Source organism: Macrotis lagotis, chromosome 1, assembly GCF_037893015.1.
Source record: "Macrotis lagotis isolate mMagLag1 chromosome 1, bilby.v1.9.chrom.fasta, whole genome shotgun sequence".
Lineage (NCBI taxonomy): Eukaryota > Metazoa > Chordata > Mammalia > Peramelemorphia > Peramelidae > Macrotis > Macrotis lagotis.
The window spans coordinates 146,705,282-146,729,755 of record NC_133658.1 but is presented as its reverse complement, the minus strand read 5'-3'; the positions used below and the strand labels follow the sequence as shown (position 1 = coordinate 146,729,755).

The 24,474-nt window shown below is 35.5% G+C and overlaps 2 protein-coding genes across 6 annotated transcripts in view; one reads left to right on the top strand and one right to left on the bottom strand.

Annotated features, from left to right (window-relative positions):
• Window positions 1-24,474, top strand: part of SH2D4A (SH2 domain containing 4A) — a 252,922-nt gene that overhangs the window by 11,644 nt on the left and 216,804 nt on the right. For both annotated transcript variants that reach the window (XM_074209090.1, XM_074209091.1), the window contains one exon: window positions 21,809-21,978. The gene's annotated coding sequence lies outside the window, so the exon portion shown is untranslated. The remainder of the gene's footprint in view (window positions 1-21,808; window positions 21,979-24,474) is intronic.
• Window positions 1-24,474, bottom strand: part of PSD3 (pleckstrin and Sec7 domain containing 3) — a 765,972-nt gene that overhangs the window by 714,378 nt on the left and 27,120 nt on the right. The window lies entirely within an intron of this gene.

Genomic DNA, 24,474 nt, shown 5'->3' with positions numbered 1-24,474 from the left:
CATGGATATTTTTTTCATCAAATTCCATGTAGGTTAACTCTATACATTTTCTCAATAAAAGCTTATTGATAAATTATCATTACACTAACAGAACCTCATGACTGACCACCTTGCCTCTTCTTCTCCCACACTTAACCTATAAGCATAAATACACAATCATAAAAGACTAGAACAGTCATATTATTTCTCCTCTGGAATCCATGTTTGTGACAAGAATTCCAATGAAGATCAAAAGTATACTTGAGATAGGAAGACTGAGAAGAATGGCCATTTAATATGCAAATAACATGTGATTTCATAAGTGTGGGGAACTGCGATTGTGATAATATTCCTCTACCAAAACAAATCACTTTCTGTGAATTAATAGAAAAGCTCTGGGGAGTTGAGTGATTCCTACAAGCCCACAAAGTAAAGGCCAAAGGTAGAATTTGAACCCAAGCCCAGTATTCTATACATACTCTCTGCTTTGTGTTTATTCAAATGATGAAAAATATTGAAATGGTTATCATGGGGAGGTAAACAAATATATTCTCTGTTACATTATTGATAGAGATCTATCAACATTGAAAGTATTCAAAAAAAACAAACAAAAAAAGAAAGTATTCAAATAATAACACTACTAAATAAAATCCATACTCCTTTCTCTGAATTTCAAGATCCTCAACAAAGTGTCTCCAACTCAACACTTCAAGTCCTCAACACCTCAGTCCTCTTAACACACTACTGGTCATCCTGACAAACTGTATTATTCAATGTTCCTTGTACTCATCCTTCCCTGCTTCCAAACATTTGCTCATAATGTCCTCAGTATCTGGAAAGGAGACACTTTGCTCCCACTCCTATTTCTAATTGTAGAAATTCTGCCCATTCTTCAAAATTTAGCTTGAGAAAATGGAGAGAATTCTAGACTTGAAATCAGGAAGAATTCATTCATATACTGACTGAAATATAGCTGTCTAACCATGGTCAATGGCTCAGTTTGATCATTCAAAGGAAGAGATGAAAATTAGTGGCCTCCAAGGTCCCCTCCACTCTAAATCTATGATCTTTCAGTAATGTTTTTCTTGAATAAGCTACTTTCTCTTCCCTTGGATCCAATGAATGATAATAATAATAATAATAATAATAAATAATAGTAATCATCATCATCATCATTCATATTAACACAACACTTATAGAATTGATCCTCAGTACAGCCGTTTGAGGTAGAAACTAGTTGTATCCCCATTTTTTCAAAGAAGGGAACTGAAGCTCAGAAAAGTTATGTGACTTGCCCAGGGTCACCTAAGTGTCCAGGATTAGAATCAAATTTAAGTTTCCTACTTCAGTTTCCAGGATTCTGTGCACTGTACATCCTACCTGCCAATTCAATTTGATAGTGGCTTATTTCACTTCAATTCTGTAGGAGACTCAGGGTATTTTAGCACTTTGGATTTCTAGTACATATTTGTCATATTCTGTTTTGTTGTATGCAGTCTCTCAAAAGTCTTAGTCTAGTTTTAAGAGATTAAAGCTTTAAAACCACACTTTGACTTTGGGTAAATTCAGTTTATCAATGTATACATGTGTAGATTACAAACTCCTTGGGGGCAAGGAGTGTGTAATTCCATCCAGTACCCAACACAGATCTTTGTACTTTGAAGTTCCTTAATCATCATTTGATAAATTGCAGAGCAATCCATTAATGGGAATATAAATGAAAGTATTAGCAAAAACAGAAGTAGAATTATCTGTCCTACGGTTTTGTGACAGCATTCTCTGTAAATGTCTCCCCCCCCCATTTTTTTTAAACACACTGAACAAAAACTGGAAGCAATCTAAATGTTCTAACACAGGAAAGTGGTTAAATAAATTTTGCTTATATTCATAGAACAGAATAATATAATACAATTAAGCATAACAATAAGGAAAACTGTAAAGAAAGCTAAAATGACCTTGGTGAAATAATGCAAAGTAGAAAAGGAGAAAAATGAAAGACTAAATATAACCATATAAGTTTTTCTTGCTCTTTTCCTTCCCCCTCATCTTTTCTACCAAAGTAATGTCCAAATTTCCTTGGCTTATCCTATCCAACATCTGACCCCTTCCCTCCATGCCCACTACCAACATATCTGGGCTATGAAGCTGGCACAATTTCTTCCCTTTGTTATTTCTATTCTGTTGCTTCAGTCTTATCTGATCTTTGTTATTTCTTTTGCGGTTTTCTTGACAAAGATAATGGAGTGATTTATTATTTCCCTCTCCCGCTAATTTTACAGATAAGGAAACTGAGACATATAGGGTTAAGTAACTTTCTAAGGGTCATACAGTAAGTGTCTGAGGCCAGATTTAAACTTATTTGCCAGAACCACTTAGCTGTCCTTTGGCAATGGACAAATGCATGGATTCATATAATACTAGAGCTGGAAGAGACCTTACACAAAATCTGACCCTTAAAACACATGCTATAAATTTATATATATATATATATATATATATATATATATATATATATATATATATATGTATATATGTATGTAATACACACACACACACACATATATATATGAATTTTATAGAGGCTCACGGCATTCAAATCACTTATTTATTATTATATAACTGATTAGTGGGAGAGGTGATTTTAGACAGTTCATTGGGCTGTTTCGAATATATGATCCTGTATCTACTAAGTGCTCATGTCTCAAGATTGAAAATGCAGGCTTGACCATCAAGAATCATGTAGTGGGGGCAGCTAGATGGTGCAGTGGAGAGAGCACCAGTCTGGAGTCAGGAGGACCTGAGTTCAAATGCGACCTCAGACACTGAATTACCTAGCTGTGTGGCCTTGGGCAACACTTAACCCCATTGCCTTGCAAAACAAATAAACAAATAAAAAAAGGATCATATAAGAAAAGTGACTAAGTGTCCCATAAACTAAGCACATACTCCAAGCAAGTCAAAGACATGTCCCATATACTCCATGGTATTCTCTAATCAATAGAAAGTGGGGACTATCTATTAGTTGTAGTGTGTGAATGTATTGTACTACTATTGTTCCATAAGAAATAGCAAACATGAGAAATTTAAAGATACATGGGGAGCCTGATAATAATGGGGAGTCAGTGGAAAGGAACCAAGGGAACAATTTACACAATGTATGCAATCATGTGAAATATAAATAAAAAGAACACAAAAAAGGAAGGAACTCTAAATGTAATGAGCCCTAGTGGTACAAAAGAAGAGATAATGAAACAGGGTTATAGGAACATGGATTTAGAGATGGAAGGGATCTTTGAGATCATTTCAAAATCTAACACCTTCACTTTCTAGTTCAAAAAATTAATGATTTTAGATATTAAATGACATGTTCACAATGTCACAAAGGTAGTAAGTGTACCAGCCAGAATTTTTCTTTTATCCGTAGGATCACAAAGCTAGAGTTAGAAAGGACCTCCAAGTGTCAATGAATTCAATGACTTCATTTTATGGATGAGGAAACCAAGGCATAAGGAAGTTAGTTACTCAAGGTCACACAGGTAGAGAAAGAAGGGGAATCCAGGTCCTCTGACTTCAAATCTGGCACTCATTCTACTACTTGGGATTGGGATGGGGGTGGGGTGAACTGATGCATTAGGACATCAGATTTAGTTGGCATATTAATTGATTTTATTTAACTATTTTTCTTTGTTACAAGGGAGGATTCAATTTGGTGGAACTGGGGTAAATCCAGAAATTATTGTGGTGTAAAAATAAAAGACAATTTATGCAGGTTTGGATATACTAAGTATAGTAAATAGTTCAATTTTCTTTTCTATTATAACCTTTGATGAATGAAATTTTCTTTATTCTGAAATAGCTGAGCTCCTTATATGATATATTTCTTAGTTCTCTATAAGCAAATGTTTTAAATAAGACTGCCCCAAGATTTTCATGGTACTCTGTTTTCACTCAATTTATCTCCCTTTTGAGAAAGCAACACTAGTTAATGGGGGGGGGGGGATTAGACTTAAAGGCATGGACTTGAGTCTACCTTCTACTATGGGCTTCCTGTGTTAGCTGAACTAAGTCCCTTAGTTTTTTTGAGATTTGCTCTTCCAATCTGTAAATTCTGTATATGAGACATAATGAAATGTGTGCTGAAATTGGAATGTTCCCCCTCAGACACTTAATAGATATATATAATTACTTTACCTCTCCACCTTAATTTCTTATCTTCTAGGGTTTTTAGGAGGACCAAATGAGATTTCACACACATATACATATATGCATATATATTGTATACATATATATACATACTACGCACATATAAATGACTTTGCAAACTTTATAAATAATAGTTGTTATAAAAATAGAGACTAGACCTATGATTTTTATTTGTGTAAGGAATTCCTAGGTAAAACAATTCCCTCCACTGTGCAAGTTGGCACCTTCTCTATAACATACACTAGAGAATTGCCTACAATACCAGGATGGTAAATTACTAGAATCCTACAGAGAACTTGAATTCAGATCTTCCTGGCTCCAAGGTCAATTGTCTATTCATTAATGACAATAGCTAATATTCACACTATCTATTGACCTTCACCTACTTAAAAGGCAGGCGCTATTATCACCTTGTATAGAAGAGGAAACTGAGGCTGAGAGGCTGTGACTTCCTCCTCTCAGGAGAAGCCAATCACCTGAAATCTCATCATCATATTGTTGAACTCAACCTTGAATACTCAAGACCTTCCCAGCTTCCTCAGCTTCCTCTCCCCTCTGATTGGAAGGGTAGAGGACTAAGATCAAGGACAGGACCTTTCATCTCACTCTCCACTTTTTCATCTGCAGCTCTGCTTATTTTGAACTATTTTAGGGTCTATTCAAGAAGGACTAGCACATGTGTTGTGAGGCTTATTGGGACTTTTCAGGGCTACTCATCCATCTTTGGTGTCTACCTGATATTCAACTCTCACCTCTGATTCCAAGAAAGTGTATCATGAACTCTGGTAAAACCATCTTAGAAAAATGGACTGAGCCAGATTGAGGGTGACCAATAGGCCTCAAACATGTAGGTGAGTTAAAGGGGTGTCTACCCCAAGCATATGAAGACTTGCCCTGTCAAAATGGACATATAGAACAATTTGTTCCAATGATCATGAAGGCAGCTGAATCAAATTCTGCAACATTCTTAGAGTTTGGTCAGACATTGAAAATACCAAGGACATCCACTGCACCTTGAATATCACCAATTGTCCTGACTTTTGTCCCAATATTGGACTTTGATAACTCTGGGAGAGAGGCAACTCAGTCTCACTTAAATTCAATTCAGGAACAAGACAAGACCACCCTGTGTTGTCATTGATCCTCTTTGAAAACAAAGGACAAACAACAAGGAATAAGATGACCCTAAGCCATTCCCCGCCCCCTCCCAACTTGGCTCCCACTTCCAAAATCTTTTCTTGTGTTCTCTTTTCCCACTGCATTGTAAGATTCTTGAGAGCAGAAGCTGTCTTCCTTTTTTTCCTCATTTGTATCCCCACTTTAGAACAATACTGATTGATACATAGTAGGTACTTAAGAATTGTTTATTTTTGATATTTTTTATTTTTTTTAGGCAATGGGGTTAAGTGACTTGCCCAAAGTCACACAGCTAAGGAATTATTAGGTATCTGAGGTTGGATTTGAACTCAGGACCTACTGACTCAGTGCTCTATCCACTGTGCCACCTAGCTGCCCCTTAAGAATTGTTTATTGAATTGCCCATAGAGATATCAATAAGTATCTGAAGTAGGATTTGAACCCACTTCTTCCTGACTTCAAGCTCAGAGCTTTATCCACTGTGTCTCTTAGCAACCTTATAATTTTTCTCTATCTACTATTCCAAGCTATTGTTAAATGATACCTTGTATTTTCCCATTATCTCTAAAATTCTTTGTTATCATCACCTTTAAAGATTCTCATTTTTTCTAGATGTTATTTTACCTTTACTTAATCTTTCATTATCTAACTACATTTTTATTGCTTCTTGTATTATCCTTTTCCAGTAAAACCACCATGAGGGATCTGAAAGAATAAAAAGTCAGCAAGTAAAAAAAAGACCTAATAATTACTTCAGACCCAACCATCCTTTCAATTTCATATTCCTGCTTTGATCCTCTTTTTCATTGTCCTACAGTAAGTTTTTATATCATAGTAGTAGTTCTCAGCTCAAAGTTCCTTTAAATTTTCTATGAAAATTTTCTACAAAAACCCTTAGATGGTATCCATCCAATGTACTTTTTTCCCAGACACAAAGCTCACTCTAGAGACAATTGAATTATTCTTATAATATACTTGTCCTTGGCAAAGATATTAAAAGGGAGATCACATGATTGTAGTAGAAAGCCTACTTTAAAATCAAGAAAAGCTGAAACTTTTTAACCTATGTGACCTTGGACAAATAGTATCATTTCTCTAGGTTTCTGTTTCCTCCTCTGTAAAAGGAGGGTATTAATCAGAATGACCTTCTAGCTCCGCATACGGCATCCTAAAAATCACATGGCAGAAGAATTTTAACCCTGATCTCTGAAAGGTTCTTGGCCTAATCCACAGTATCCAGAGGACCACAGATGTCATCTGAATGCTTAGTTATCTCATGTCATCAACCCATTCTAAATATACTATTGACACGAACACTGAGGACTGGCACCCATATGTCCTGTACAGTTAAGTCAACAAAAGATATGGGTTAGGTGGGAGTAGGGAAGAAAACCTACTATTTAAGGAATGTTATTATGAATGTTCCTCCTCTCCATTATGGATCTACTAAAGGCATCTAATATATATAACCAAGTGTCTGGACAATTGTGTTCATCCAAACTCATGATGCTGCTTGTTCCAAGAACAGTTACTATCAGGGATGGCTTTTGGTTCATCTTCTCTCTGAGTCTCAGTACACCAGTTATGTTTTCATTTTACTTGATTGAAAACAGCTGGGAAACCAGAAAGATTAGGTAACCTTGCTGATGATACACAAGGAAAGTATTTTAGCAGTGACATAACCACCATTTACCATTCTGGTTTCCTTCAGAATGAGAAGGCTCTGCTTTTGATTCAGTCCACAGAATCATGCGTCCAAAATCCCTCTTCCTTTCAATATTAATCTCAGAGTATTTGTTTAGATTTGCCGCTGACATGCCACTAATGTATGTCATAAGGCTAAACACTGAACTACTAACATCCATATTTTGTTTACAAGTGTTTCAAAGAGTCATTCATACCCCTAACAGATCCATAATAATCACAAGAACAACATAGATAGCAGGTCAAGGGAGAATGAGAAGGGAGTTCTGGGAAGCAGATAACTAGGAAGGTCAAATACTGACCAATGCTGCCATGATCCTGGAAGCAAGGAAGGGGTGGGGAAGAGAGAAAGAGAATAAATATTTATTGACTACCTTCTATGTGCCAGAAACTATGTTAGAGTTTTACAAATATCACTTCACTTGATCCTCACAACAACACTTTGAGGAAGATTTTTATCATTACTCCCATTTTACAGTTTAGGAAACTGAGGCAAATAGGATTAAATGATCTGCCCAGGTTATGTAGGGAATAAATGTCTGAGGTTGATTTTTACTTCTGGTCTTCTTGATTTCAGGTCCTGGGTTTTCTTCCCTGTGCTGCTTAGAAGTTGAATTTTGAGAACTGAAAGAAAGCAGCTTCTATCAATAGTTTTAATGAGTTTATAAGTTCTTTTTCCTAATTATGAACTTCCATTAAGGCAGTACACAAAACCTCTGGGACTTTATTCTATGTCTGTAGATCTAGGTGTGTTGAGAGGAAAAAAGAGCAAGAGACAGATTATCTCATCAGAGGGGTGTCTGGGTGTGTCTGGTTACTTGGGTTGTTTCCCCTGTGTGTCTGTGTTTATGTTCCTCTGGGGTATATGCTTCTCTGAAAATGGTCCCTATTGGGCTCTGCTCTGAGTTGGCTGAATCAACACATCACAAAGTTGACTGATGGTAATGTGCCACAAGACAGGTAACAGTAATTTCCTTGCCAATATATTTTTAAAATACATTTCAATTTTTATTAGTACTTTTTGCTTTTATAACACTCATATTTCTGAATAAAACCCTCTTGGTCCCCTATTTCAGCAAGCCATCTAAAATGAAGTCTTTGTGTATGTTGTTTTTGTGGTTCTCCTTTGTTTGTTATGTATCATTTCAAAATCTTTTTCTGATACATCTCTGTATTTTTCATATTTATAATTTCCCCACTATTCTAATTTTATTGTCTATATTTCCCTGCAATTCATTTATCTTTAGTAAGAATTTAGATGCTAATCCATTGAGTGCATGTATTTTGAGTATTGATATTAAATTGTTGTCTGATACCTTATGCAAAATGAAGTTTCCCTATTTATCTCTTTTAATTAGCTCTATTTTTGTTATTGCTTTGTCTGAAATCATGATTCTACCCCTGCATTTTTTTTAACTTTATTTGAAGCAATCTTAGATTCTCTTCTGGTCTCTTATTTTAACTCTGTGGATATCTTTTTTGTTCCAAGTGTTTCTTGTAAAACAGTCTATTGTAGGATTCTGGTTTCTAATCCATTCTGTTATCTTCTTCTATTTTTTATAAGTTACTACATGCCATTCAACATTCATAGCTTTGATTATTAGTTGTGCATTTCCTTCTGTTCTATTCTCTTATACTTTTTCTTCTTAGTTTCACATCTTTATGAATTTATTTTGTTTATGAATAATTCCTCCCTCATTCTTATGTATTTTCCCCTTTCCTTTAATTTCTTTCCTTCCCACCGAAGCAGGGCACAGAGAAAATGCTATAGTCTTTTGAGTCTTTTCTGTATTGTGGAGGCATTCTCATTCTGTCTTGACTATTTTGCAATCTCCACTTCCTAAGCCCCATAGGACTTTGGTCACCCCCTCTGGGGCAAAAGAAGGCTTAGCATATAAATAATACATAGAATGCTATTCATGCACAATGAGTGGTATCTTAGCACTCCTTGGGGACAGCCCCTGTGGCATACCCATTGGAGAATACCTGGAACCAGGTGCTAAACCTCTTCTGAAGCATCAACCTTGTCCAGTCCACCAGAAAGGTGTTTGAGGACTTTCACCAGCTCTTTCTCTCTTTCCTTCTAGTAATTTCCTCATCTGTACACCCAGCGAGTTCCACTGGCTCTCTCTAAGCTCAGTCCACATGGTTAGGTCATGTGGCTGGAATAATATAGCCCCAGATCCATATGGCTGCACTTCTGCATCCCCTCCCTTCTCTTCTCCTCTCCCTTCCCCTCTGCATTCTTCTCTTTTCCCTTTTCCCTTTTAATTTGACTTCTGTTCAAACTTGTAACTGCCTTAGAAACAAAAAAAAATGATTCATGATTTTTTTTTCTTGGATTTCCCAATTAGAATTTGGTCTGGGTTTTTTTAGATCTTCATGGAAGGATTGTTTGAAACAAATTATACTATTTTTGCTATTTTGTCATCTTGACTTCTCTGATCTACATTTCTTTATTATATTATAATTTAGAATAACCTTTCATATGGGTTTTTAAATAGTTTGCATTTCTTCTCTCGAGAAGTATTTGCTCAAATCCCTCACCTCTTATCCATTGAAGAATGTCTTTTCTCAAATGTCTGTGTAAGTTCCCTAGATATCTTGGATATCATTGCCATATCAAAGATATTTGACTGGGGCAGCTAGGTGGTAGAATGGAAAGAGCACCAGCCCTGGAGTCAGGAGTTTAAATCTGACCTCAGACACTTAATAATTACTTAGTTGTGTGGCCTTGGGCAAGTCACTTAACCCCATTTGCCTTGCAAAAACCTAAAATTAAAAAAAAAGATTTCTTCCCAATTGAAAGCTTCCCTTTTTTCATTGTTGGCATTGATTTTGCTTTAATTGTGAATAATTGAAGTTATCTAGTTTATCTTTTGTAGTCAGTACTATTCCTTGTTTTGGATAGAATTTTTTCCCTAGCCTTAACTGTGAAAAAGTATCTGACTATGTTTTCTTCTGAAATTTTAGATATGGCCTTTGATATGCAGATTGTGTGTCTATTTTGAACTTAGGGGTTTGAGGTATAAGATATTGGTCTAGAATGCTTTCCTTAAGTAATTTATGTTCTTAGTTGAGTTATTGAGTTCAATCACTTCTGGTTCTTCTTCTCTAATATGTACCACAATTGCAATTTTCTGTTTTTTTTCAATCAGTACCAAACAGTTTTGATAATTTATAATATATATATATTATGTTACATATATTACAGATAATATAATATATATAATTGATAATATAATTTAAGGTCTAGAAGTAGTATTCCCACCCACCCCTTCATTCCAACTTCTTTTTTTCATTATTTCTTTGAGATTTCAGAAGATGTCTCAAATGAATTTTGTTATTTTTTATTCATAATGATTTTTTGAGCCTATCTTTGTCAGACATGCCTGCATCAGAGATTGTGGGACTCTGAAATTCAGGTCTAAGGAAAGAGAAGTGACATGTGACTTATTTCCTTGTCCTGCTTCCAAAAGTCAGAGTTGTTAGAGTATGTGGCTTCAGGAACTCATCTAGAAGATTATGATGAAGCCTAAAGATGAAATCCTATGTCCAGGATTCTCATACCTCATTTGCATATCTGGATAGTGTAATTCTGCTAAACCACCCAACCCCACAAACTGACCTTACAAAAGTTCATAAATAATCCACCCTATCCATTTATTGTTCCATTAAAAAAACTGAACTAATGATAAGGTCTACTTTTTCCATCCTTATAGAGTGATGAATGAAATAACAAATGAAAATTAATTTTCTTTATGATCAGAAAATTTACAGAAATGGCATTCAAATTATTCTTCCTTCTCTTGCAAGTAATAGGAAGCAGTGGGGGTAGGGGATTTGGTAGTAATTAGTAACCCAACAATAAATCAAACTGTGTCCCAAGCAGTGGGGCAGGCTCACTCTCTTTTCTCTTTGTGTGCATGCACTCTCTCTCTCTCTCTCTCTCTCTCTCTCTCTCTCTCTCTCTCCCTCCCTCCCTCCCAAAATACCCCTAGGACCAAATGAAGCACCTATATATACCTCCTATACATGTTAGAAATTTTGTAGAGAGTATTCATGCTTCAGGCAATGGGTTAGGCTAGATGAAATTTGAGGCCCCTTTCAGAAATGAGTCTATAACTGTAAGATTCTATAACTATTTTTATTTGTATCCCACTCATTACAAAACTTTAAAATGCAAATATACCCCTGGAAATGGGTATATTTTAATTATCAAATCACAACTAGGTTACTTTTCAGTCAAAAGGTGGAAGGGACACAAAATATATATCTGGAGGATGAGGAATGGGGAAACAAAAATTGGAAAAAAAGTGCTGATAAGGTTTGGGAAGGTCCTAGGCAAGGGACTTAACCTCTTATCATTTGAGACTACAAGTTACAGATGAATGGCTTATGTGCCTCATAGATAGTAAAAGGAGTTTTCACACCAGAAGTTCTCTAAACCAATATGATCTTCTAATCAGCTAAGTCTGGATGTAGGTCTGGACCCTCTCAAATGTGCTTTAGTTTACAAAGCGCCTTCATAGATGTTACCTCACAGTAGCCTATAAGGTAAGCAGAGGATGCATTATCCTCATTTTACAGATGAGTAAACTAAGATTTAGTAAGGTAAGGTGAGTTCTCCAAGGTCACACAGATAGAAAGTGACAGAGTTGACTTGAAAGCAAGATTTTCTGATTTTAAGACTAATGAACTTTCTACCATACCCTAATTTTCTAAGGGCTAAAAGATGTGCTGAATCTGTCATTAAGAATGATCTGGCCATTACTTTTTTTTACTTCTGAATGACCTAATTACCTTTTCGGCTTATTTGGAACTGAACAATGTTTAAAAGAGCCAAAATGACATAAGGTATCCAAAGGACCTAGATCTATTCCTGGATGTGCTATTAATTTACATGGTGACCTTGGGTGAATTTCACAAGCTTTCTTCACGCTTCTGAGTTTGTGGCCACATCACGCAGATAATTGTTTGCCATTGATTTGGTTGATAGCCAGTATTTATATAACACTTTAAGGTTTGCAAAATGCCTTACAAATATTATCTCACTTTGTTCTCACCTAATATCCTAGGCATTATTATCACCCCTATTTCATGGATGAAAAAACTAAGGCTGAGAAACTTGCCCAGGATCACACAACTAATAAGTGTTTTATACCAGACTTTACCCCAAGTCTGACTTCAGATTCATTGTTCTATCCATTATGTCACTTAATTGATTTCTCTTGACATTGATATGAAATTTGATTTAAAATACCATTAGGTGGCAAGAGTTACTTTTTTGTTGTTCAGTTGTTTCAATTGTGTCAGATCCTTTGTAACTCCTTCTGGGGCTTTGTTGCCAAAGACACTGAAGTAGTTTGCCATTTCCTTCTCCAGCTCATTTTCAGATGAGAAAGCAATCAAATCAGGGTTAAGTGACTTGCCCAAAGTCATACAGCTAAGCAGTAACTGACACTAGATTTAAACTCATTGAAAATGAGTCTTCCTGACCAAATAATTCATTCTACTCATTGTGCCAACTAAGTGCCTTTATCCGAAAAATATAATTTTAAAGCTGTAAGGATCATTGGTGTTCTATGAAAATATAATTTATTCATTATTTTATTTGATAACAATATCAAACACTAAGTACTTCTTAAGGGCAAGGAATGGTGTTTTGCTTTCATGATTTGTATATTTCTCCCATGCCCTACAATACCTTCTTAGACAATCTTAATGACTTAATGTGTTTTGGAACAAAATCACTATTTGGCAGTCAAATGTCTAGTGATTAACTTTTGTTGACCTAGCTTGATTAGTCTTCAGATTGTGAGGCATTGGGGCAGAACTTTCCTGGAGGCTGGAAGAGAGGACAAGGTAAAATAAGGTGTAATTCCTGCCCTCAAGAAGCATATAATCTGGTTGAAGGGCTCTATAATTAGGTCTATAGCTATATAGTTTCCACTTTGAAGATTTCCTCTGAATGTAATTAGTGTTTTCACTTAGCTTTCAATAAATTAAGTTGGAGGAGAGGGGAAAGGAAATAATTCAAATGAGTCAAGTTTACATTTCAAGTCTTTCTGATCCTTTTGCTCACAATTAAACTGGATATTCCATGAATAAATAATCCACCCAAGATCAGCATCAAGCACCCAAGTTAAGAAGTAGGAAATCACTTTTCAGGAACTAAGGGCCTGAAAATCCAGGTCATTATATGTATCTGGGCCTTTCTTGCTTTAGAATCAGGATTCATATCTGTGTTTTGGACCCCTCTAGCTAGGGAAGCCTATGGATCCCTTCTCAAGATAACGTTTTTAAATCCACAAAATGAAATTTATAAAAGTACAAAGGAAACCAATTCTACTGAAATACAGTTATCAAAATATCATATAAACAAATTTATTATAAATTCTTCATTAACACATTAAATAATAAGATAATGCATTTTAAATATATAAATATATATAAACTTCGATTTTAGTTTTAGAGATGTAGCATTATGAAGAATGTCATTATTTTTCTTGAATAAGATAATTAAAAGTGTTCTTTGATGAAGTAAAAATTTTTAGTAAACATAAACATGTAATTTTTTCCCATCTGAGCTTATGAATCCCCTGAATTCTACCCTCCAGTGTCTTCCCAAGTTAAGACCCCATGCCTCCAAGGCATCTCCAGTACCAAAAGCATGTCCACCAATGAGAGACCAAGGGCAAACACAGTCAACTGAAGACCTTTGTTCTGTGTCTAGCTAGAGAGTACATCACAAGTTGTGATGATGGAAACAGAATTTGGATTACGTGTGGCATGTGTAGATTATGCTTTTCCAAAGATAATTAGGATTTGCTATAAAATGCAGGTGGACCCTGCTTTCATAATGCTGCTTATTCCTTGACTTATCATTCTTGATTCCTCGTTTTCTCTCTCCCCAATCCATATCCAATCAGTTGTCAAGATCTTCATGAGATCTTTTGTAAGTACCTCCTTCTCTCTTCTAACACAGCTACCAGCCTGGGACAGGTCCTCATCACCTCATGCCTAGATTACTGTAATAACCTTCTGATTGGTTTCCCTGCCTCAGATCTCTCCACAATCCAGTCCATCCTCCACTCAGTTGTTAAAATGATCTTCCTAAAAGACTATCTCATACATACCCCCTTCCCACTCCCAGTCAATAAACTCCAATGGCTCTATAATGCATTCCATTTGGTGTTCAAAGTCCTTCATAACCTGCCCTTCCCTATCTTTCCACTCTGCATACACCTTACAACTCTCCTTCCTCTTCAGCAGCTATTATATGATTCAGTGACCCTGGCCTCCTTCATCTCCAACTCCAAGCATTTTTAATGGAGGTTCCCATGTCTAATTTTGTCTTTCTCCTCATCTCAGTCTCCTGGTTTCTTTCAAATCTCAGATAAAGTTATATCTTCAACAGGAAGCCTTTCCCAATCCCCCTTATTCTTATTGCCTGCTTTCTAATATTATCTTCAACATAGCCTGTCTTTATCTTGTAGAAACATAGCTTTTTTTGCATATAATCTCCTGTAACAGATGCATCTGGTGGTATAGTGGAAAGAGTGCTAGGCCTAGAGTGAGGAAGATCCAACTTCAAATCCTTCCTTAGACACATTATCTGTGTGGCCCTGGGAAGATCACTTAATCTTACTTTCTCAACTGGAATAATAATAGCACTTATCTTGAAGGAATGTTGTGAGGATCATATAAAATAATATTTGTAAAAAAATGCCTGGCAGAAAGACAGTTTCATATAAATACACTTTTTTTCCTTCCCTCTTCTTTAGATGATGACCTTCTTGAGTGAAGGGATTATTTTTTTGTCTTTCCTTTTAGCCCTGAAACTTAGTACAGATGAAATGCCATTATAAGGAACATCTGTACCAAAGAAATTGAACTTGAGTTCTGTTCAGACCTTCATATCATCATCAGAAACCAATAGATGAATAAATCAAGGTAGTATAAATTACAACAAAACTGTTTGCTAGGCAGTGATTGATCATGGAGAAATTTAGATGATGAAGGTAATTAAAAAGTTCAAAAAGGCCACCATTGGGTGGTGCCACCCAGGAGATAAAAATGATGCTACACTATGTACAATATGGAGAAAAGTTTTAGATTCTGAGAAGAGTAATAAGTTATGGATGCTAAATGGTAAATAGAAAGAGTTAGGAAGATCTGAGTTCAAAGCCAATCTCAGAGTTTACTAGTTATATGACTTTAAACAAATCATAAATCTCTCTCAGCCTCAGTTTCCTCATCTGTAAACATATATAAAATGGAGAAAATAAAACCTATCTCCCAAGATTATTGTGATATTGAAGAAATAATATTTGTAAAATATATTACAAACCTTAAAATGTGATAGTAATGCTAGGTATTGTTGTCATTGTTAATACTGACATTAAAGCCGAAGGTATAGGCTTTTCATTTTGTTATTCAGAACTCTTTAAAACTTGGCCCCAACCTACCCTGCACATTATTCACCTTCAATCACTCTGTTCCTGCCAGCCTGGCCTACTTGCTGTTCTCTGAATGCATCATTTTTTTCATTATCATCACTATAATCAACATTGCCATCACTACCACCATCACCACCACCATCGACATCATCATCATCATCATCGCTAATATATTTATGGCACTGTAATTTGATTCTCACAACAACCCTATGAAGCAGTTGTTATGATTTTTTCCATTTTACATATAAGAAAACTGAGCTAAGAGAGGTTAAGGTCATAAAGTTGGTAAGTGTCCATCTTTTACCTCCAGGCTTTTGCATGGATTGCGACCCCCATCCTTTCTCACTTCTGTCTCTTAGAATCCCTACCTTCCTTTAAGTCTCAGGTCATGAGTTCATTTTCCTATGGAACACCTTTTCTTATCACTCTCTCCCTTCACCTCAACAGATTACATGTATATTTTACTTTTATGTGTTTCCACTTTCCTTTCTCACCCCTCTCCCCAGTAACTTCCTTGAAGGCAAGGGCTAGCCCAGAACCTAGTATAGTGTCTTACATATAAGAAGTACTCAAGAAAGACTTGCAGTACTGGACTGGATCAGACTGAATCAGAAGAATTCAAAAGATTATAGCAATAAAGGAAGGTGGGGGGCAGAGAAATTACTCAGCATGGTTCAGAACAGTATATATTAAGCCAAATAGATGAGCTGAAGCTTGGAATAATTAGGGCCAAATGCTGAGAAACTCAATTAAACTATGGAAGCTTCCCAAGGGTAATGATGGAAACACCATTACTCAGAACTGGGAAAACATTATTATTGCTGAATGTGTTATAAAGAACTATTCAATACTGGCTCCATGGGACTAAATGAAAGTCCACTTGCATATTTATTTTCCCTCTCTCTAAAATACCCTGATTCTCTGCCATCTGTGATCTTTGCTTGTCCATTTACCACAATTATAAGAATCCAATTTTTTTCATTGTCCCAACTGGAATACTGAATAACAAAAACCCAGAGCTTGAATAAGTTAGCTGCAGAGATATAGATTACAAAAATCAAATGCAACAGTTAAATTTATCACTAAAAAAAATTAGAATTTAGCCACCTGATGCTACCTTAAGTAAAGGTTAGTTTAAAGCAATGAATAATCAAAAAACCATAAATGTATTAGAATACACTGGGTGTTAGGTGCATGTTATATGGCTATGAAAATCATGTCCACATTCTCTTAAAAATATGAGCGTCCTATGCCTGGATCCCTATGACCAGTCTCTCTTCCCACGAGACATTTAGAAAGAGATTTGGAACTACTGGGGTATTTCTATTCTTTTTTGAGCTCCTGTCTTCTTCGGGAGAAGGTGACCCTGCCCCAGGAAAAGTGTCAGGGCTGGTCAGCAACCTGTTAGAGTCCTTTACTTGCAAAGGGACCAACCAGGTAGAACCTTTGCTAAGGTCTAAACTGCACTAGTCTAAGATGAAGGTAGTTCTGAGATGACTTTTTGACTCACCTAAAAGCAAAAACTGAATGTAGCTAGAGGTTGTTGAACACAATCTTATAGGTTTGATTCTTTATCAATATTAGCCCACAAAGTACTCAGAACACAGCCAGTCAATAAAAATTATTTAAATATATATTATATATAATTTAGGATATATGTATATATAATATATATACACTATTATGTATGCAATATGTGGATGTGTCTGTGAATGTGTGTGTATATATGAGTGTGTCTGTGTATGTGTATATACATGTATATGCAGAACACACACACACATATATAAATATATATATATATATATACCTACTATATATACTAAACATACCTATTATATATGCATAGCATTGTGCTAGGCTCTGGGATACAAAGAGAGAGAAACTATAGCCTGTTCTCAAGGAACTCACCACCTACTGGGGAAACAGCATACAAAATATAAAAACTGAGTAAATGAGATAATTAACTGGGGGGGGTAGGCGCTAGAATGGAAGGGGGTCAGTAAAAGTTTCCTGTAGAAGTTAAGGACATGAAGGAAGGCAGCAGAGGCAGAAAATTTTAGTTGGAAAGATGGATTGTCTTGTGAAAAAAACTTCCTCTTCAGTACTAAAAATTTCTTACCCCTGTGGTCAAACAGCATCCCCAAAACCCAACATTTCACTTAGTTGTGTTTTTAAAGGCCCAAACCAAGGGACACCTGTAAGCCTTATCGAAGGGCTACTCTACTACCTTAGGCTACCAGTGGAAATCTGCCTTAGTGGACCCTTGTCCTGAACCTCACCTTTGAACAAGATTCTGAATATCATAGTCCCAGAGGTGGTAACAATAATCCTTGCCCCTTGTCTGCCTCAGGTGTTATCAATTAACAGAACACAATCTAGTCACTTTGTTTTCCCTTTGGGGTTTTTTTCCACTTTGCAATTTTTTTTTCTCTTCCTCACCAGGGAACCTAAGGTCAAGAAGACAACAATGAACCTTATTATTTGCCCTCCCTTATTTGACCCAGAGGACTGGCAAGAAATAGTCAAATCATGTCTAAATAACATTGGAATCAGCAGAGCTGAGGACATTCGACCTCCCTTCTACGAGTAGCAGGCTAGGCTTGGTCACAAGACCCCCCTGAGATGCTTCTTGTTTCATTTATTTATTTCCTCACCTTAGCCAACACTTGAGGCTGTAAGAGAGGATTAGCAGGATTCAACAATCAGCAAGTGTCAAGCAAAGCAACAAAAGGAAGAGACTGGCATGACATGACCAGAATTCTACTGTCAGGTTTCAGTGTTTAATGGGAGAGCAACACTGTAATGTCTAAAACTGCTCCCTAGGCCTGGCTTCAAGATGGTACTTGGTGAAGAGTTAGAATTGTATTAAATGAACAGGAAATCCAAGACTGCAGGGCATCATCTTGACCCTTAGCAGTATGAGGACAAAAACAGGCTATTCTTCTTCTAAACATAAGTTGATATAGACACTATATTTATATGTGTATATTTTATATGTATATATACTATATATATTTATATATACATACACACATATACATATGCGTATATATACATATATATATATATATATATATATATATGTATATATATATATACACAAGCAAACACATGCATTTCCAAAAAAGAGGAAGCTAGGTGGCTCATTGAATAAAGTACTGAGCCTGGAGTGAGAAAGACAGAAAGACCCGAGTGCATATTTGACCTTAAACATTTACTAGCTGTGTGATCCTGGGAAAATCACTTAACCTCTGTTTACCTTAATCCATTAGAGAAAAAAATTGCAAACTACTCCAGTATCTTTGTCAAGAAAACCCCAAGGACTGTATGGTTCATGAGGTCACAAAGATTTGTACATGAGTGAACAACACAATAACCTAAAAATCATTATGCAAATATAAAGCACAATTTAAATTTTTTATTATATGCATAATGACCATCCAAGAAAAATAATCAAATAAACATGCAAAATAAGGAAAAAATTGTACATTAAACCTTTATATATTAGAATGTAAATTAAGTAGAACCAAATTAACAAACACACCAATAAATGCTTTTCTTTTCTTCTTTATATCTATTAAATTTAATCTGAAATTTACTTCCCTTGGCTTTTTTCTTTTCTTTTTTTTTTAAATAGTTGGAACAAAAGGGTCAAGATCATAGATTTAAATCTTGAAGGAACTTTAAATATTATCCAACTTCCTCATTTTACAGATGCAGAAACTGAAGCTGAAGGAGATTTTAAGTGAGACAGAAAGGAAGTGAGAGTCATGATTCCCAGGATGTGGGAGGGTCTTGATTTTCATAATTTCCAAGTTGTTTACTAAGTGCTTGTTGATTGATTAATGTGTATAAGTATTTCAATATTCATATTTGTTGGGGGTCCACAACTGTGATTTTGTTGGTATTATAAGTAAATTTATTTTATTAAATAAAGTACAAAGCAATTTTAAAATGTTTCCTCATTTGATCCTCACAATAACCCCAGGAGATAGGTGCTATTATTATTATCTTTCTTTTAAGGATTAGGAAGTTGAGGCAGACAGAAATTAATTAACTTGCTCAAGAACTTATGACTAGTAAGTAACTGAGGCTGGATTTGAACTGAGGTCCTCCTGAATTCATGTGCAGTGTTCCATTTACTGTGCCACCTAAATGAATTCACAGTATGAATATTCCCTGTATTGATGAAGATCAACAAGTAATTCTGAATTTCCAGTCTTAAGTGCCTAGGAGACTGTGACAATGTTCAGACACTTTGACTAAAGACAAGACTTAAACCTAGATCTTTATTCCAAAGGGGTTTCACCATCCACCATGCTACATTGCTTCTTATTTTTAAGGCACAAAAGTGGAAAAAATGAAGAATGCATTCATGCAATAGTGATCTGTCCTATATTACTACAGGGTAGACTAGATAAAGAAATATGAATTAAGGTTGGAAATGTAGATTAGAACCCTGATGGGGAGGATAATGACTACCAATCTAAGATGTCTGGACTTTAAACTGCAGGCCATGAGAAGTCATTGAAGGTATTAAGGAAAACACTACAAGATCTGTATGTATAGGAAAGATTAATCTCACATAAGTTTGTATGATTAATTGGGGAGAACTTTTAGGAGGTTATTACAATAATCTAGATGACAGGAAACAAGGGTCCATCTAAAGCAGTAGCAATACAAATGATAAGGAGACTAAAGAGGTGCAAAGAACACAGGAAGGTTCTTTCATCTGTAGCTCAATGGTCTCAATAAATGAAGATGATGATAACAATGACTATGATGATGAAGATGGTGATGATGATAAAAAAGATGATGCTGATAATGGGGAAGGAGATGGTAGTAGTCCTGATGATGATAAAGATGATAATTATGGTCATGAAAACGAAGGTGGTGGTGGTGATGATAGTAAAGAAGAGGAAGATGACGATGGTGATAATGACATAAAGATGATAATTATGATCATAAAGATAAAGATAGTGAAGGAGAAGGAGGAGGAGAGAGGAAGGAGAGGGGGAAGGGGGAAGGAGAAGGGAAGAGGAGGAAGAGGAGAATGGTGGTGGTAGTGATCACATACTGTATGATTTTTTGTTTGGGTTCCTTTCAGGTAGTAATAAAACCTGAACGACAGAGTAGTATAGCAGATAGAGGTCTAAACTTGGAATCAAGAAGGTCAGAATTCATTCTGATTCACATTGATTCTGTGGGCATAGAAAAGTCTCTTACCCATTTGGCGCTTTCAAGTAATTCTCTAAAATTACAAATTATAAAACAGCTGTCTTTCTAAAATGGTAAAGGGAATTTCCTTATTGGGGGTTTCTTATACTAGTCTAAGTAGGGTCTAGTTCAAAAGAGGGAAAATGAAAAACTTTATAATTCAGTGCCTTCAGAATAATTATGCCTTCAAAAAATCACTGCCTATTTAGGCAAGATATTGAACAAACAAAAGGTTGTGAATTATTTGCATATTTAATTAGTTTGAAAAAGTTTGTGTGGTTCTCAAATGAATGTTTATGGAAAATTGAGAATTCCTTGAATATATTACTTGCTCTTTTCTTTCTATCCTCTCCCATGAAAAGAAATGAGTGTGTTTCTAGTAACCAATGTTTATGAATTATTAATAAATTTGGAATTATCAATAAATTTTCCCAAATAACTGGTTTATTCATTATTTCTAATTCTTAGCAAATCAATATAGTGGTGAAAAACAAATACATGCTACAGTGACACTGGCAGTAGTTTTAGAAACTGAAAAGGAAACACAATTTAGCACTTTTCCTGTCTCTACTGATATACTAACAGTCTACACCAACATTATATTTATCCATTAAACAAACCAATAGATAGAAAATGTGCCAGCTAAGGCACTTTCTGAGTTCTTTAGCCTCCTAGTTATGGTGACCATTATGCATAGGCTAAATTCTTTTCATATGTGGTGATAATAAAGGATAAAGGTGATAAATGGATATTTTTAATAGATTTGATTTTTTTTAAAATGGTATAATTATATATAGAATGCCTTATATCTTTATCTTTACTTCTAAGGCAGTCTTGATTTTTTACCTTTGTTGTAATTGTCAACCAACTACATTAAGACTGATAATTCTCGGGGCGGCTAGGTGGCGCAGTAGATAAAGCACTGGCCCTGGAGTAAGGAGTACCTGGGTTCAATTCAGGTCTCAGACACTTAATAATTACCTAGCTGTGTGGCCTTGGGCAAGCCACTTAATCCCATTGCCTAGCAAAAACCTAAAAGGAAAAAAAAAAGACTGATAATTCTCAAATGTCTAACAATTGTAATAAAATACTATCTTGTCTCACAGGGCTATGACTAGAGCAAGATACTGCATAGGAAGAAGGGAAGGATTTTCTCAGATACTAACACATAATATGGATGCCACATCCTAAAGAGGTATTACATTATCCCAGCTGTGGAAGGGACATTGCTGGGTCTTCAGGACTCTGAAGAGGAGGGAATGGGCTTCTGAAGGAGGTAGGTCTCTTCTGGAACAAATTTTTCTATAAAAAAGGGAGAAAGTATCCCCCAGGTAGCTTAAGGACAAATGGTAGGTGGGGAGAGAGGTAGGCTGAGAAGTAGACCAGAGACCTTCTCATGATCTGGGAGAAGTCCGAGGTATGCCTTTGGCCATTGGAAAGGGTGCCCATACTTTCTAGCATGTTCCACCCACAAACAAACAATAATATGTGAAAGAAATATATGAAGCACTTGGCAATCCTTAAAGGGTATCTAAATTCCAGTTGCTGTTATGAAGAGAAAGGGGGCACTTGAAGTAGTAACTTCATGGAGAAAGCAGATTATTTAAAAAATAACAGCAATTTAAATGAATTCTTAAGTATGAGAGCTGGGGTGAGGAACATGTAATATTGATTCAGACACTGAATTTTTTTAAAAAAGGTATAATGAATGTGACTGGTAGGGAACAACTGCTAGGATCTTCATAAGGTGACATATAAAGACATAGGGTGAGTTTGGAAGAAAAGGGTATTAAGTAATGACAGTAAAGAAAGAGTAAGGAGTTCACCCTTTCCTTTTCTTTGGCCTTCACTCCTTCTCCAGGACTATTGTGTTAGTGAGAATAAAAGATGGTTTCAATAAAAGATGGAATCAATGAACACTTATAAAATACCTACTATATGTCAGACCCTGTGATGGATGAGTCTATCTTCTAGCATAGGTAGGGGAACCCACCTATTCTCAGTGGGAGGTTTGTTAATAATAGAACAGAACAGTGATGAAATGAATAATTTCAAAGTAAAGTAGAAAGACCTTTATGAACTAATTCAGAGTGAACAAAACCAGGAGAATAATTTATACAATAACAGCAATATTATGGCTGGACAAATTGTGGTATTTGATTTGATGGAATACTACTGTGCTATAAGAAATAAGTTCTATGATCTTAGAAAAACATAAATCGAATTGTATGAAATAATGAATAAAGTGAACAGAACCAAGAGAGTGTATATTGTATATGGTAACTAATAAATATTACAATAAAAAATCTTTGAGCGAATATGTCATATTGACCACTATAAATATCACAAGGGATCTCTGAAGGAAGACACTATGTGCATCCAGAGAAAGAACTAAAAAAAGAGAAGTATGTATAGAATGATTTTGTACACACACTTGTGCATACACACATACATCTCTGTATCTAAAGGGAGAAATCTCTAGAAATGGGAGGGAGAGAAGGATAAAAGGGAAAATAAATTTACGTGATAATTTTATTATATATTTAAAAGGAAAATTAAGTTGTAAAATGGATTTGCAGTTTCAAGTGCTATCTTTTTTTAAAACATATACTACATTATGGAAATGCTTGTTTTATTCCTTAAATTAAAAATAAAATAAATAAAAGTATTTTCAAAGAAAAACAATTTTAAAGATTTTGGAATTCAGATCTATGCAATGACAAAGACTGAATCAGCTCAAGCATGCTTCCTATCTCCTGACCAAGAAGTTAAGGACTCAAAATGAAAAATGAGACATGCGTTTTTGGACCTGGCCAATGTGGGAATTTGTTTCACTTAGCTATGCATATTCACAAGGGCTATTTGATTTTCCCTTTCTCTCCTCAACCCGAGTCTCTATGCACTCTGATCCAAACTCTATACTACTACCAAAATGATATTACTTAAGAACAGATCATACCACATCACTCCTCTATTCAGTCCACTCTGGTGACTTCCTAATTCTAAAATAAAATAAAAACTTTCAGTCTATTTTTTAAAGCTCTTTATAACCTCTTTTTCCAGATTCTAAGATAATACTTCCATCCTACTCCCAGTACTTCATGATTTAGCTAAACTGTACTTCCCATACCATGTTCAATCTCCCATTTCTGTGCTTTTTGCTTTGACTGCCTCCACTCCTGAAATGCCTTTCCTCCTCATTTCTGCCCCTATATTAAGCCTTTTCTGATTCCCTCAACTCTTAGTACCCTACCTCCCAATTACCTTGTTTTTCCTTACTCTCTATGAATTTCTATTTATTCTGTATATGTTTTAGTAAGTACTTGTCTCCTCCACTAGAATGGAAATTCTTGGTGAGCAGGGATTGCTTCATTCTTTATATTTGTGTGTCCGGCACCTCTAATCTGGTAGTTAATGAATTTTTGTTGATTAGATGACAATCAATCATTAACTATATTATAGTGGAAAAGAGCAATTACTTTTTTGTGATCTAATTGGATTTGAGTCTAACATGGAATTTCAAGTCCATTCTTTGAACATAAACTGATTCAAAGTGGGAAGGTAAGTGGGAAATCTGTTGGAAAATGATAGGACAGTATCCTAATATTTAAAAAAAATAATGAATCTTAATCCACAAAAGGTAATTGAGAGAGGTCCATATGCTGTGTAACTGCAAGCTAATAAAAACTGGTTTTTATGTGGGCATGATTTATAAAGTAGAACTTAGGGTGCTTTGCATCATGAAAATGATTTAATAAAAGGGCTATATTTA